This window comes from Malus sylvestris, chromosome 7 (genome assembly GCF_916048215.2).
Source record: "Malus sylvestris chromosome 7, drMalSylv7.2, whole genome shotgun sequence".
Classification (NCBI taxonomy): Eukaryota; Viridiplantae; Streptophyta; class Magnoliopsida; order Rosales; family Rosaceae; genus Malus; species Malus sylvestris.
Genome location: NC_062266.1, coordinates 26,307,584 through 26,324,137, shown reverse-complemented (window position 1 = coordinate 26,324,137; position 16,554 = coordinate 26,307,584). Strand labels below are relative to the sequence as shown.

The window sequence follows — 16,554 nt, the reverse complement described above, 5'->3', positions numbered from 1 at the left end:
TGCTTCGACATAGGCTTACCAAACAAACCCCTCCAATTTTGGCTAGAGCCTTTGTCTCTCTCTCTCTCAATCTCAATTTGAATTTGTTTTACAACATATGGTAGAATCAGGGCTTGCCAAGGTGTGTCATCATGCCCGAAGCATGATTCTTGGCACCTAAGACCTAAAACTTCAAGAATAAGGGATATTGTTCCTGAACCATAACCCTACAGAATCTACTTTCATCTTGATGAAATAGATCATTGGTTATGCACCTGTTTGTAGCCTTACCAATGTTCTTGAGGAGCACCATCCTCGCAGTCAATATGTGAGACTAATTTTTCTCCACTGAACACCGTTGGAAGAGCAGTATTTTGACTTAAATGGCCTTGTTTGTCAAATCCCCTTAATAACATTGGTTTACTTTGTGAACATTTTTCTATGTTCTTGGATTCACTTTTGGTGTTTATTTTAGTTATGGAAAATCTTATCGATATTGTCCTCGAATATAGGTTAATTGAATCATGTTTCTTAATGCATGTGACCAAATTCGATTAAACAAGTGATTAGGTACGAATGTGGGAAAGTTAGTTGTCTGGATGAATGCGATACTATGCACACTAACATTATACCTAAATCATATCTCTAGCAACGACTTCACGTCTATCCAACCTGATTAAGAGCATTTGGCACGCAATGGTACTAACTACTCCCACTACATCACAATATTATAAGTCTCATAAATTTAGTATTCTTTTCTTTTTCAGAAAGAACTAGTTTGACAAAAATGATTGACGGTGAACAAATTTAGAAATTATTTCAATTGATTTCAAATCTTAAAAACTAAAGTGAAAAGTTATAACAATATCAGGAACCATTGTGATTAAAATGCCAAAAAGGAATTTTAATAGTATTATTGGCAAAAGAAAAATGTTAAGTTAGGGACTTTGGTCTTTTTAAATAAATTATTTATTCTAGTCTCACCAACCAAAGGTATTCAATTTGTAAGAGCACTTTGAAACATTGTTGGACAGGGCAAGGTGCCAAAACCACTCCAAAAAAACTACCATTATTGCGAGTCTTGGCAATTGGCAACATGGCTAGAGCCATGACAATGCTGCCCAAATTCAATCATGGCAAGGTGACGTCGACCACGTGAACATAACGCAAGGGGCCCAGTCAAAAGTCGGAATGCATTGTCTGAGTCACGTGGTACAATAACTTCAATCCAGCTATCAACTTTTTCGTAAATAAGAAATAAGAAAAAAAAAGTATATATATTAAATTTTGAAAAATATATTTGAATAAAAAATCTTATTTTTTCACCGAAAATAAAATGTATACACGTGACACAACTATAGTAACTTACTGTAAATTAATTATTAAATAATTAAATCATATATGAAAAATAAAAAAAAATCATTGTCAATAATAACTGTTCAGCCGTACCCAATTAGTATCATAATTTGTATCTGTCGAAAGGGTAATACTAGAAAAGAAATTAATATATGTATTAAATTTGTAAATTAAATTATGTGTCATTAATAAAAAAATAAACATGTTAATTGATACTTAATTAATAATTCAATAATCTACAACCAAAGTATTAAATATCAATGATATCGGAAATATCGGTAGTCTAAAAATATGGAAATTTCGATGGAAATATCGGGATATTATCGATATCGATAAAAAATGAATAAAAATCATAGAAATTGTAAGAAAAACTTGAAAATTTTTATTGAAACTTTACAGGATGTTTATTTAGTCAATTATCTATTAGTTTATCACAAAAACTTGTAAAAAAATGCATTGCATAATAAATATAACTGATTTAAGTTGATTATATAGTGAGCTGGCAAACATTGTGAGTGTAGAAAATATTTAGTAATTAATGAAAGAAGTTTAAACACACCATAATCATTTATATATAATGAATTAGTACAATATTTTACACCTTATGTTGGAGCAATATTAGAAAATATGAAAAATAATAAAAGAATTTCAATGAAAGTATTCATAAAGAAATTTCACAACATCAATTATATATGAGATTAATATAAACAACTAGAGATAAAGTTAGAAAAACTGACAAACTTGAAGATTGAGGCTTGCATAAATGCAATGTCTTAAAGATAGAATTTCGCCCCTACTCTTGTGCTTGTAGTTCGATAGGCGTCCATCTCCCAGGATTCTACAATCTATAATCCGAAGTCAAAGCACTTCAATCTTTGAACTCTAGCGAACTTTATATATTCTGTACTCTCAAGACACGACTCGGAATTTGACACACGAATCATTTGAGAAACAAAGTGGGGAAACCCTATTTCTCAAGAGTAAAAATTAACTCTAATTTTCTATATCTAATACCAATGGTTTCATGGGTTTATATAGAATCCAACTTCTACTTATTAAAGAGATGTAACTTTTCATCTATAAGTATACATCACTTATCAAGGGAATATCACCTAAACAACATAACCTTTCTAAGAAATTGGTTAACACAATTTTTCATTCAATTATTAAAATTATATATTACAATATTTCATATTATAATATATAATTTCCAACACTTTATACATTGCATGGTAAGATACATGAGTGACTTAGCAAGGTCTAAAATATCAATGATATCGAAAATATCGATAGTCCAAAAATACGAAAATTTCAATGGAAATATCAAGATATTATGGATATTTTAAATCATGTCTACAACTATATCTTTTGATCATTCCTCCTGACCTAACGTACACGAAAACCAATCTGAAAAAATCTAGAGTATATACTCTCCAAGTCTTCAGCCATGATAACAAGGACTTCAACATCGCCAATCGCCTTAGCAGACTGCAAAGCTAACCAACTTGTGTGATGCCGATCTCGAAATATACCTTCAACAAGAGCTTCTCCACATAATTCTCCTGCAACTCGTGGCTGATCATTACCAGTACCATCTGAATTTTCAATGCGTACAAGTCCATCCACAATGAAGACCATCATTTTGAGTGTTTTATCCAGTTCAATAATGATATCATTCTTCTTAAATTTCTTTGGCTTAAGATGCTGACAGATTTCTTGCAACACCCTTTCATCCAGCCATCTAAACTCCTGTGATTAGTACATAAGATGCATTTCAATGTGCAGTGAGTGTAAATAAGAAATGGGATTTTACTTCTTAATATTAACAAAAGCAAATAAGATTTACCCTATGATTTATTTCTTCAAACTACATATAATAATTAAGATTGTATCAACATTATTATATAGCCTATATAGGTGCGGATCAAACTTAACTAAATTTTTGCAATTTTTGAAATTTTGGCTTAGTTTTAGTTTTTAATTTTCACTTTTTTTTAAAACTGAGTACCAAATAAATAATAATGAAAATTAAAAACTAAAATGAATTATAAAACAGCCCCTAAAAGTTTGGGAAAGCATCTTCAATAAAGAGATGCCAATTTGAGATGTAAATATCACATTTACATTCTCGAAAATTATAATAGTAGTCATATTCCAATAACAAAGATGTCAATTTGAGATCTAATTTAATTTCATCCTTTTGAGTGGCAATGTTCACCTCTAAAAAATGTTAAAAAACATAAAAAAGATGTAAAATTGCATATTTACACTTTTCAGCCAAAATGCCTATTTTACATTCTGTTCAGTAGAGTTTTCTCGCCAACCAAAATTTAAAATGGCCATTTTAAAACATTTGCATCTCCCATTAAACTAAGTCTTGTCATATATGGCAAAGCTACTGTTTAAACTAAAGTCGAACGCTTGGATCGAGGAACGTACTTGATTGAGCTTAGTAAAGGCGCACAATTTTTTATACGCCTTTGAAACTCAGGGGGAAGACTCTGGATAATGTACTCCAAATTAACAGGCACATTCTCTTCAACTGCTTCTCGTACCTTTTTCTTGACATGCATTTTCATCCTCCAATGCCAATGAAACGTTGACGGAATGCAATTTTCAGATAACCACGACATTATTTTTGGACAAAGCTGTACCATCTTTCGTTTCGCTAGCAACCTCTTCTCTATTCTTGCATTTGTTTTTGCAGCTTCAAATTGCAAATACATCTATCAACAGCAACCAAACCAACAAATAGGTTGTCAGTTCATTCTACTTTTTTGGAGATAAAAGTCTTCACAGCTCGCCGTTTATGTGATTAATTAACAGTTAGTTATTTATTATTCCTAATTAAAAGTAAAACAAGCCAACGATATATCTATTTAGGAAAGAAGACAAAATTTAAGCATTAAAGATTCAGCACAAACCTGGATATTTCCAATGAGATATATGAACAGGAGCAAACCAATTATAGAAATAGAAGCCGCAAAGAGGTTTTCCCATCCATCTATACTGGGCTCAAGGTTTGAACCGAGGGAACTGCAAAAATTAAATGAAGTCATTTCATGGAGATCCTCTTGGAATTACCAAACGTATGAGTTGCATTAAGCAAAACATCCAAGCCCCAAAGAATTAATACTTAAGACCACATCCCCCCTCCAACACACACACACACACACACACACACACACGCACGCCTAAACTATTAACACTACACTATGAATCGAAGAAGAAGAACATAACAATCTCAAGTTGTAAAGAAGCAGAGAGAGAGAAAGAGAGAAAGAGAGAATAAATGATGATTTGTATATTTCAGAATGTATTCAATACAAGTCTTAGAGAGAGCCTTTCTATTTATACATGCTCATATTCTAACAAACCCATAACCACCTTATATCTTCCTACAACCCAACTAACTATCTAACTGACAGATTAACTGATATGGACAACAACCTTGCTGATGTGGATTGCTGATGTGGTATATCATTCAACATCCCCCCTCAATCTCAACTGGGTTTCCTAGTTTGAGATTGAAAGAATGCTTGAGAAATAATGGATTGTGCAACCCCTTTGTCAGAATATCAGCAGTTTGGTCTTCAGTAGACAAGTATTGAACTTGGAGATCTCCTTGTTGAACTTTCTCCCTTACAAAGTGGTAATCGGTGTCTAAGTGCTTAATCCTGGAGTGAAACACTGGATTTGCACTTATAGCAATAGCCGATTTGTTGTCACAATAGATCACAGGAGAAGAATTTAATATGACAGCCATATCTTTGAGCACACTTCTGATCCATGCTATATCAGCAGCGGTATGAGCCAAGGCCTTATATTCAGCTTCGGTAGAACTTCGTGACACAGAATCCTGTTTCTTCGATTGCCAAGAAACTGGATTGCATCCAATATAGACTACATATCCAGTAACATATCTTCTGGTATTTAAATCCGCAGCCCAATCTGCATCACTGAATGCATGAATCCCCACTTCTGTATGAGCTGAGAATGTGATTCCATGATGCATAGTGCCTTTCAAAAACCATAATATCCTTTTAACTGCCCCAAAATGAACCTCAGTTGGTTTAGCCATGAATTGACATACAGTGTTTACTGCATATGCAATATCTGGCCTTGTGAAGGTTAGATATTGCAGTGATCCAACAATACTTCGATATAAAGTAGGATCTGATAAAGGATCTCCTTCATTGAGAAGCAAAGGAGTATGAGGTTTGCATGGTGTTGATGCTGGTTTACAGGAGTCCATACCGGCTTTGTGAAGAAGATCTTTGACATACTTAGACTGATTAACCCCAATATCTCCATTGGATTTATAAGTGATCTGCAAACCAAGAAAATATGTCAATCTGCCCATATCTTTAAGCTCAAATATCTCAGACAGTTCTGTGATTATCCTTTGAACTTTACTGGAATTGGAACCAGTAATAATAATGTCATCTACATAGAGAAGTAGAATGACCATGTCGTTTTCACACTGTTTGACAAATAAACTGGAATCGGATGTTGAAGCTTTAAATCCCATTGCAGGTAGATAGCTTGTAAACTTAGAGTTCCAAGCTCTTGGAGCCTGTTTAAGCCTATAGAGAGATTTAATCAGTTTGCAGACATGTGTTGGCTTAGTTACATCCACAAATCCCTGCGGTTGTTTCATGTATATATCTTCTTGCAATTCACCATGCAGGAATGCATTTTTGATATCAAGCTGTCGTAAGTCCCAATGGTTAATAGTAGCCAATGCTAGGACAATTCGAACTGTGGTATGTCTCACAACTGGACTAAAGGTTTCTAAATAATCAACACCTTGCTCTTGGGAAAAACCTTGTGCCACCAACCGTGCTTTGTACCTTGAAACTGTGCCATCTGGATTCTTTTTTATTTTGTAGACCCATTTGCTGCCAATAATAGTCCTATCACTAGGTGGTGGTACTAATTCCCAAGTGCCTTGAGCCCTAAGAGAGTCATACTCGTCTTGCATTGCACGCTGCCATCGTGGCATTGTAGCAGCTTTTCTGAAAGTTGATGGTTCAGCAGCATCACTATTAACAACCAAAAAGGAAAAACCTCCACCAAAGTAAGTGTCTTCAGCTAATTGGAGTGATTGAAGTTCAGGAAATGTAGCTAAATAGCCCTTACAACTCTTCTGTGGTATTGTACCACTCTTCAACCTAGTGACCATTGGATGAACAGAAGCATTATTGGATTCACCAAGATTAGAAGATATATGAGATGAAAAAGGTAAAATTACCTCAAGCTGTGTATCATTGTGGACGGGCAACATTTGTGGTACACCAATAGAGCTAGGAGTGATGAGAGAGGAATCTGGAGTTGATGAGATACCTTGTGACAGTGATAAGGATTCTGAACCTGATACTTCATTCAAGGAACTTGATCTGTCAGCAGAATGAGCACTATGATCTGATATAGAGAGGGACATATCATGGACAACCTCACCATTATTTGCCCTATGAATATTTTGACCCTCTATAACAGTCTCAATAGGAATCTGAACTACAATAGGCATCTGAGGTGTACCCGAAGTCTTTGAACTGTCACTGACCTTAGTACTGTGCAAGATCTTATATGGAAAGACTGATTCATCATGAATTACATGCCTTGATAAAATCATCTTCCTTGTTTCAACATTGTAGCATACAACTCCCCTATATCCCAAAGCATAACCAAGGAAAACACATTGAGCAGACCTTGCTTGCAGCTTATTGGCATTATAAGGTCTAAGAAATGGATATACTGCAGTTCCAAAGACTTTTAAGCTTTGAATATCAGTAACCTTATCAAACAACAGTTGATATGGAGACTTCATTTGTAACACTTTGTTTGGCATTCTATTGATTAAAAAGGATGCATATGAACAAGCATGATACCAGAAAGATGGAGACAAATTTGCTTCAGACATTAAAGTCAATGCTGTTTCTACCAAATGTCTATGTTTCCTCTCAGAAATGCCATTCTGTTGAGGAGTGTATTGACATGATATTCGATGAACAATCCCTTTTGATTCCAGAAAAGCAACAAACACTTTACTCATATACTCTCATCCTCCATCAGTTTGCAAACATTTAATGTGAGTGTTGAATTGATTGGAGACAAAAGCATGGAACTTGATAAATGCAGAAACTGCTTCAGATTTATTAACTAAAGGAAATATCCACAAGAATCGTGAATACTCATCAATAAAACTGATGTAATATCTTTATCCTTCAATTGATACTTTTGGAGAAGGCCCCCATACATCCGAATGTACTCTTTCAAACATAAAAGTAACACTACTTTGTTTTACAGGAAAAGATTGTCTACATATTTGACTGGAAATGCAGGAAGTACATAACGTCTGAGAATAATCTATACTAACTGGTACTTTTGCTGCTTTCAACATTGCTGTCAATATTTCTTCAGAAGGGTGGCCCAGCCTCTTATGCCAAATTGCAGTCTTGATCATCTTTCCCACAAAACCAGCCTTTACACCTTGTGTTCATTTATTCACAGAGCAAGATCTTGAAAACACTGTCACAGGTATTGTAAAGAGTTCCCCATCACTCATTCCTTGGTAGAGTACCACATTGGTTGCCTTGTCCTGTATGAAAAAACACAGTATCATCACATATAAACCAGCAGTCATTATCATGACATAATTGCTTTACTGATAAAAGATTCACAGTAATATATGGGACATGTAAAACATTTTTGAGGAATAAACAATGGTCCGGAGTAAAAAGGTTAGTAGAACCAATATGCTTCACATCCAAACCTTGACCATTTCCAATGATTATCTTTTCATCTCCATTGTATGCAGTAGCTTGGGTCAAATTATTGAGATTTTCAGTCATATGGTGAGTAGCTCCAGTATCGAGCACCCATGTATCAGCAGCAGAAAACCCATGTGGTTGAGACTCACTTGATGTTGGAGAGAAACTAGATGGACCTTGTGCAGATAATGCAGTGAGTGATGGAGGTGGTGGAGCCCCTTGATATGCATAATTGTTCCTGTGAAAACACTCTAATGCCGTATGACCCTTCTTTCCACAAATCTGACACACCAAGATTGGATACTGGTTGGCAGTAGTAGTACTTCTGAAATGACAATTAGGTGCAGTGTGACCTCTCCGTGAGCATATTTGACATTCAGGAGTGATTGATGATCTATAAGTAGTATTCCCATTCCAATTCTGCCAATTTGAACTACCCTTTGATCCACCATTAGATGACTGACCATTAAAACTTGACTGAGAATTTCTGCCTGGATCAGAAAATGTGCTATTCGACCCCTTATTCTTGTTGCCAAAGTAAGGTTTTGAAGCATTATTTGCATAAGAGTTCCTGTTAGAATTGAATGACCCTCTATTCTGAGAAGGAAAAATCCTTTGATTACTGCCAGTAAACCCATATCCTCTTTGATAGTCAGTAGCCCCTATGTTGGAACTTTCACCTCCTTGATAACCACTAGCCCCCATAGTAGAGCTTTCACCATGATAAGTACCATTTGCTTGATAGGAACCAGGATGTCCTTTACCATTATCCCCATTCATATACATTGCTGCCATTGAACCTGTAAGAGCTGAAACTCTGGATTCGATGGTCAGTTCAGCACTAAGAAGCTGTGCACGAAAATCTTTCAAAGAGATTGGTGTCTCCCTTGCCAAAATCACAGTTCTAATCATATCAAACTCCTGTGGTAATCCAGTTAAAACAGCAATAACCAGATCATTTTCAGAAACTCTTTCTCCAACAGAAATTAATTGATCTCTTATAGCCTTTAATTTCAACAAAAAATTATCAATCGAGTCCCCTCCTTTCTGTGCAGTATGAAACTCAGTCTTTAATTGATTTATTCTTGAAACTGACACAAATGCATAACGATCTTGTAAAGCACTCCATGCTTCCTGTGATGTTTTACAGCCAATAACATGCTCCATTGCATCATCAGATAAAGTGGCAATAAGCAAACTGAGTAAAGCCATATCCTGTTTAACCCAATTCTTATAAGTAGTAGTGATCTCTTTTGTCACACCATTTTCAGTATGTATGATATATTTAGGTGGACATGGATTATCACCAGTAAAGAAATCCAGTAAGTCATACCCACGCAAAACAGACTGAAACTGAAAATTCCACTTAACAAAATTATCATCTTGCAACTTCACAGTGAGCATGCCCAAAAGATTTTCGATCTTCACAGATTCTATGGTATTTGCAGACATAGTGACAATCAAGATTTCAAGAATTTCTCAACCAAGATTTTGTATATGATGAACAAAACAAGATCAAGTCAAGCAACCCTCGTTGGCAATCGGCCTTTATCAGAGGAGATATATCTGATTACTACAAACTTCAATTCAAGCAATCCTCTTTGGCAATCAGCCTTTAACAGAGGAAATATATCAGACTACTACAAACTATACTAACTCCGGCAATCGGCCTTTAAGGAGAGAGTACAAAGCAGGAAGAAAATGGCAATCGGCCTATGTAAACATTCAATTGGCTATCGGCCTTGTAAAGCAATGAAGATAACAAACAGAAAACTCACTGAGACAAAACATCAAACACCTGGCGTGCACTGCTTTTCCTGACCCAAGAAACCTCCATATAGAAGCATATAAACCTTGCCCAAGAGACCAACACTCTTCATAGATCAACAATCTTCCAGAGATACTACAACGGAAACCAAACAATCACCCATGGCGATGATACCATATTAACACTACACTATGAATCGAAGAAGAAGAACATAACAATCTCAAGTCGTAAAGAAGCAGAAAGAGAGAAAGAGAGAAAGAGAGAATGAATGATGATTTGTATATTTCAGAATGTATTCAATACAAGTCTTAGAGAGAGCCTTTCTATTTATACATGCTCATATTCTAACAAACCCATAACCACCTTATATCTTCCTACAATCCCAACTAATTATCTAACTGACAGATTAACTGATATGGACAACAACCTTGCTGATGTGGATTGCTGATGTGGTATATCATTTAACATAAACAAACAAGGGACACACACACACGCACGCCTAAACAAACAAGGGAGAAATGGACCAACCTCAAATTTCGTAAGCCCCACCAAAAACAGTTTGAGAACTTTTGAAAATAATCGGTTGATCCCGTTATGCTGGATTCAAGAACACTAGTAAAAATGCCAAGATCGAACTTCTTTGGGTCTGAAGGATTTATAGGGCATAAATAATTTAGATTTGTGATGTTTCTAAATGTGTGATGGTCATGACAACCAAAACTACTACTGTCACATCCATCTTCTTTTCAACATGCAGAATGCCAACAATCCATCATTCGTTGAATGGCAAAAAAGTACCATAAGGCTCCGAATGCCTAAATGATCAACAAGTTAATCAATTAATTAGATTAGACTCAAGAAAAGACTTAAAAAATATATAGGATAATACTTAGGTACTCACTAATGAATACTTTGTATACTCACTATTTTGGTTTTGGCCCAATGATATTTTAACACATGTTTTATTGTCTTTATTTTTATAAAAAAATAGACAAATAGACATGTTATTTATTTATTTATTTTGTCAAACAATAGATTTTGTTAAAATAGATATTAGATTAGTCATAGACGGGGTTTGAACCCACGCTGTCATACAAGGCTTCAACTCATTTCCACCAATGTGATAAAAGGCCACTTGCATTAAACACGTGACATCTTTTGATTAGGTCAAATAAAAAATATTTGTAATAAGTTTTTATCAAACAATGAGACACCAAGTAAATTTTTAATCCATCAAATGTTGACTTTTAAGCAAACTTTAATAAGAAAAAAAGGAGTTAGGATATATTGAGACTTACATGACTGGCAATGATGTACATGAAGAAATTCAGTGTAGCTTTAGTCCATACGGAAATCTGCTCCGTCTCTCTAATAATCCATTTATATTGATTACATGAGAAGTAGATGCGAAGAACTCGTGGCACATATTGCAATATGACAAAAAGGTTCATGATAAACATCCTTCTTGTAGTCAACGAACTCAAGTCCCTCATATTTGAAAAGAAAATGAGAATTACCATCTGGATAACATACATTGATTACCAACACTCAAAATCTATTTATCATCAATAATAAACTTGTCAACCAATAATTAAGATATTGAGAATATCAATTCAGCCGTTTTAATTTCATATATATACCAAGATGAGAACCATAGTAGCATAAAAAACTGACTACTGTTGCAGTCCTATTAGATTAAGAATGTGATTGTGTAAATCCTATTATATCTTGAAATATCTCTTATATTCTTATTAGGAGTAGATTACCTATTAAATGTTGAAATCCTAAAGGGAAGGGTTTTTACCTATCCTACCACTATAAATAAAGGCACAATGGGGTGAAATAGAACACACCCACAATTACACATCTCTCATCTTCTTCTTTCTACGCCGCACTCTCTCCCTCTCTCTATGGCCTCCATAATTGTTCAATAAATTATGCCTACAACACGTTATCAGCACGCTCATGACGCTGCACTAAAGAGAGTTCTATCTTCAATCATGGAGTATTATGTTTTAATTATTCTTTTTATGATTAATTTATTATTTTGAATTGATCTACATGCTATTGATTCAATTTAATTTTCTATGTTGAACGTGATACAACGCATTGGAGATGCAATTTCGGCTTTCCGAAAAGGATCTTCAACAAATTCAAAGACTTTTGTTGTTTTCTGCCAATCAGTTACGCTTAAAATAAAGTAAGATATTTGAAACGACCATGAAGCATGAAAACATTCCCCATGATGCATGAACCCCCTATGTTTATATTTTCCTTCCGATATATATATTGTCTATGTTCATACATTTATCAATATATATATATATATATATATATATATATATATATATATATATATATATATATATTTGTTTCATGCATCGCACAATTAAATTGTTATTTGGAATATGTGAGTCAATGTATAAAATTAAATTAGAAGCAATTTTAGATTTTCCTAAACCCTAAGGGATTTTTGAAAGAAAGGGGAATGGGATATGGTGCAGCACACCACCACACTATCATTATGGACACTGCAACCAGGCCACGACCTAGACTTCACCTTGACAGGGCTTGAAGCCCCGAGCCCAAAACGCTGAAACCAGCCCCGTTTGGCCGAGCCCTCTCACCCGTATGTCGCAAGCCGCATAGCTTGTTGGGCTTTGCATGATAGCTAGCCCATTGTAGCTAGGTTTCCTCGCGCCAAACCCAAGGCCAGCTCATGCTGGGCCTTGTTCCGTGCCCTCCCTTGGTTCAAAAATTGAAACCCAGCTGTAGCTGGGGTTTCTCCCTCACCCTGTTCACACCCGAGGCCCTTCCGGGCCATGCTTTTTACTCAAGGCACCTAACCCATGCCCAATTTATTTTTTGGGCAATTTTTCCACCCAAAGCTATTGTTTTAGCATTCTAAATAATGTTAACTCGTATGTTAATATTATTTTGCTTCTACAATCGACCATGTATGGCCCGATTTATTGAATTAATTAAAAGTGACCTACAATCCATTAATTTGATAATGAATCCAAAATTATTGATTTGAAGATCACTTTTGAACATTAACGATTCAATAATTTATTTTTATACTTTGAACCGTTGACATACTTTCGTAGTCCCGAAGCACTCACACTTAAGTTCATAAAGCAACCCAAATCCACTACACATAGTTGTATATTGCATTCGGTGTTCTTGCAGGAACCTCTCTTTTATGAACTAAATGTTCATAAACTAAATTGAACTTGTAATTTCAAATTTAGTGCCTTTGAAGCCCGAAGTTTTCATAAAACAATACACCCATGAAAACCCGACGTTTTTCATGAAAACCATGTCTTAGAACTCGAATGTTCTAACTTTGATGCTTATGGATAATTCATTCTCGTAGCATCAATCACAATCTTGTTCCCTCAAATTCAGTGGATTGTCGAACTGTCACAAGTTTGATTTCCCTTATTTTGGACGTTTCTAATAGAAACCACTTTATATGGGGTACATGATGTGAATCTCCACTTGACTATCAAGAAGCTGAGAAACCATTGAAGCCAACAATGGCATGGAAGAGCTAAATAAGCCTCCGCCATCATCTTTATTCGAAGACTTATGCTCAAAGCATTACAAATGAAAATACCTCCCGATTGAGGATTCCATGGCCTTTGGCTTGCTTCTACGGACTGTCTAATCATGAAAAACATTGCCTGAAGCACACCATGATTACGTCCATGAATGAGTACAATTCTGAAGTTTATAAATCCAATCGAATTTTGACTGGAGAATACTTTTCTCGTCCTTCCTTGTTTCTAACTCGCCCCTGAAGCAGCAGTATAGATAGCGGAAGTTTACCAAATTCTCGAATCTGATTACTACCACAAACGCGAAAGAAAGGTATGGACCCAGTTTGGCCAGAGTCTACCGAATAGCTCAACCCAGTTTGGTCAAAGCCTATCGAATGGTGATCCACTGCTTTGGCAGGGATACACTGAATGGCATATTCTCTCACAATCCAATTTCGAGTTTGTTTTTACAACATATGGTAGAATCAAGGCATGCCAAGGTGTGGTATCATGCTTGAAGCATGATCCTTGGTACCTAAGACCTAAAACTTAGAGAATAAAGGAAAATATTCCCGAACCTTAACCCTACATAATCTATTTCCGTCTCGATGGAATAGACCATTGGTTATGCACATGTTCGTGCCCCTACCAATGTTGTTAAAGAGTACCATTCTAGTAGTCAATACGTAAGACTAAATTTGCCCCACCAAACACCATTGGAAGAGCATAATTTTGACATGGATGACCTTGTTGGCTGAATCCCATTAGTAAACCTTTTACTTTGTGAACATTTTTCCATGTTCTTGGATTCACGTTTGACATATGTTTTACTTATGGATAATCTTATTGATATTGTCCTCGACTATGAGCTAATTGAATCATGTTTCTTAATACATGTGACCGATTCAATTAAACACGTGATTAGGTAGGAATGTGGGAAAGTTAGTTGTCTGGATGAATGCGTACTACGCACACTAACTTTACACCTAAATCACATTTCTAACAACGACTTCAGGTCTATCCAACCTGATTAAGAGCATTGGCACACTCCTCGTTGTATGAATGGTACGGAATCACCATTTAAAGGACCTTAAATTCTCCCCGTTGTTGAGTTTTTAAGGATATTCGAGATGACAATGATCATAAATGAAACCACTGAAGAAAATAGAGTGAAATATCTTTGCACCACCTCCAAAAATGAGCCTGAAACTTTGATTTGGGGCCAATAGGTTGTCCCCCAACTGGGAATACACCACATGTGGCCGGCCTAGAGCCTGGTGATTAAGCAGTTTACTTGCTTTGGCACAACCTTTTGGGACAATTAGGTCAAACAATGATGCTACGACGTATCTCCTTACCCGAAGTAAAGATCTTGTGCCTACAAGCACACTTTTCCAAACGTGCTCATTAGGGAAATTGATTTTCTATATTATTTCTCGTAAAGATACGAAATCACCCTTTTTCATAGTGGATTCAAGGGAATATATGTGGATTAATCCAACCAAAATGCGGACCATATAAATACTTATGGTTTTGGTTGATGAATCGACAAACTGGTCATATGTCTGTCCACACACATTACTGCTAAACCTCTTGGCCGATTAAGGGTTCACCACCTTACTTATCCCTTAAGGTCCGGGAGACTAGATAATGCCTGAGAGTTTATATCGACGGTTTTTGATAAAGTATTGCATGTATTTTGGGTTTATAATTGAACATTGAATTCTCATGTTCACCCCAAAGAGCCTCGCCTAGTGATCATAAAGCGCAATTTAAATGATCGCCCGAATTTTGGTAAACGTACCAAGTTTTTGGTTTCTGCCTAGGGCTATGCAATCCTTGTACGCAGTTATGTTGGTCCGCCTTGAGGCCTATTTCCACCCAACCTATATGACATTATAGTTGGTTACTGGGTACGAACCTGACAATTTTCGTATTTACGCATTTGGGTGACCATTCCATGTGCTAAGTTTCGCTGCCGCAGCGTACCAATATGGGTCCTCAACAAAGGATGTGTATCATTATCGATCATGATTTTCTTTCACATTAGCTCTCTTTGAGCCTTGCACCCGATCTCTTTACCGCTTATTTGTGGGTTGTCACTTTAATAAGATAGTCTTCCCGCTGTTAGGGGGAGATAAGAACGTCAACGTTCTTGTAGAACGACGTGAATTTACGTGGACGTTGCCCACTATGTCTCATCTCGATCCCTATACCGCACAAGTATGATAAGCAAGTGCGATGAATTCTAGCTTTCAGAATGTTGCTTCAGACGCATTCCTCTGATCTAGCTAAAGTGACGAGATTATATACCAGCTGCAAACATGCCTGCAAGGATAAACGTACTTAACGGATGTCGAGTCAACATCCCTGGAAGGTGTGCCGCCCCTGTTGGACGGTCCGGTATACCAGCGGATAGCCAATCAATCTGTCTTGGCCTGGAGCATGATAGATCACTCGGTTCATAGGATTCACTTCCCTAAAAGAGGAAGACACGGCACAACAATGAATCCATACTTGATCGCTGTCTCAAATCATTTCCATCTCATAAGATTAATCCGAATTACTCCCAAGACTTAAAAGTTCTTGGTCCAATATACTAGTTTGGATGAGCTAAATGGAATTGAAATGAGATTATCATCGATGATGTTTTCACTTATATGGTAGCTACTAACATAAATGAAAAGCGACGATATCAAACCATGTTTTGTTGATTAAGTGACAAACTAAAGTTACAATTCAGGTCAAATTCCTTACCAAAGTGTGTGCGGACCTGTCGTTTCTACACTACCCAAGGTAACTCTGTAATGTTACAAGTGGGAAAAGAAGCTTTATAAGATGAATGAAATAGTGCAATATGATGCAAGCCTTACGGCGCAAGGTTTCTCTCAAAACTTTTTGTGATTGATAGTAACATTATGAAATGTGGTTAGTGTTTTCTCCATGGGGATATAGATACGAAGATTGACATGTAAGTTCCCGAAAAATTACATGGACTGGTTCAAATAGTTCCAAAACCACAGAACACCCTCTTAACTTGTTTGAGGAGTTCACTTACAATCCGACGGATGTGGTATACCCGTCTAAGTGATTATTTGATCAGTCAAGGATATTAATTATACCCTTGTGTGTTAAA

The 16,554-nt window shown here is 36.0% G+C and overlaps 1 pseudogene; it reads right to left on the bottom strand.

Annotated features, from left to right (window-relative positions):
* Positions 1-2,721: 2,721 nt before the first annotated feature.
* LOC126630230 (cyclic nucleotide-gated ion channel 1-like) lies at positions 2,722-11,517 on the bottom strand (annotated as a pseudogene).
* Positions 11,518-16,554: the final 5,037 nt, after the last annotated feature.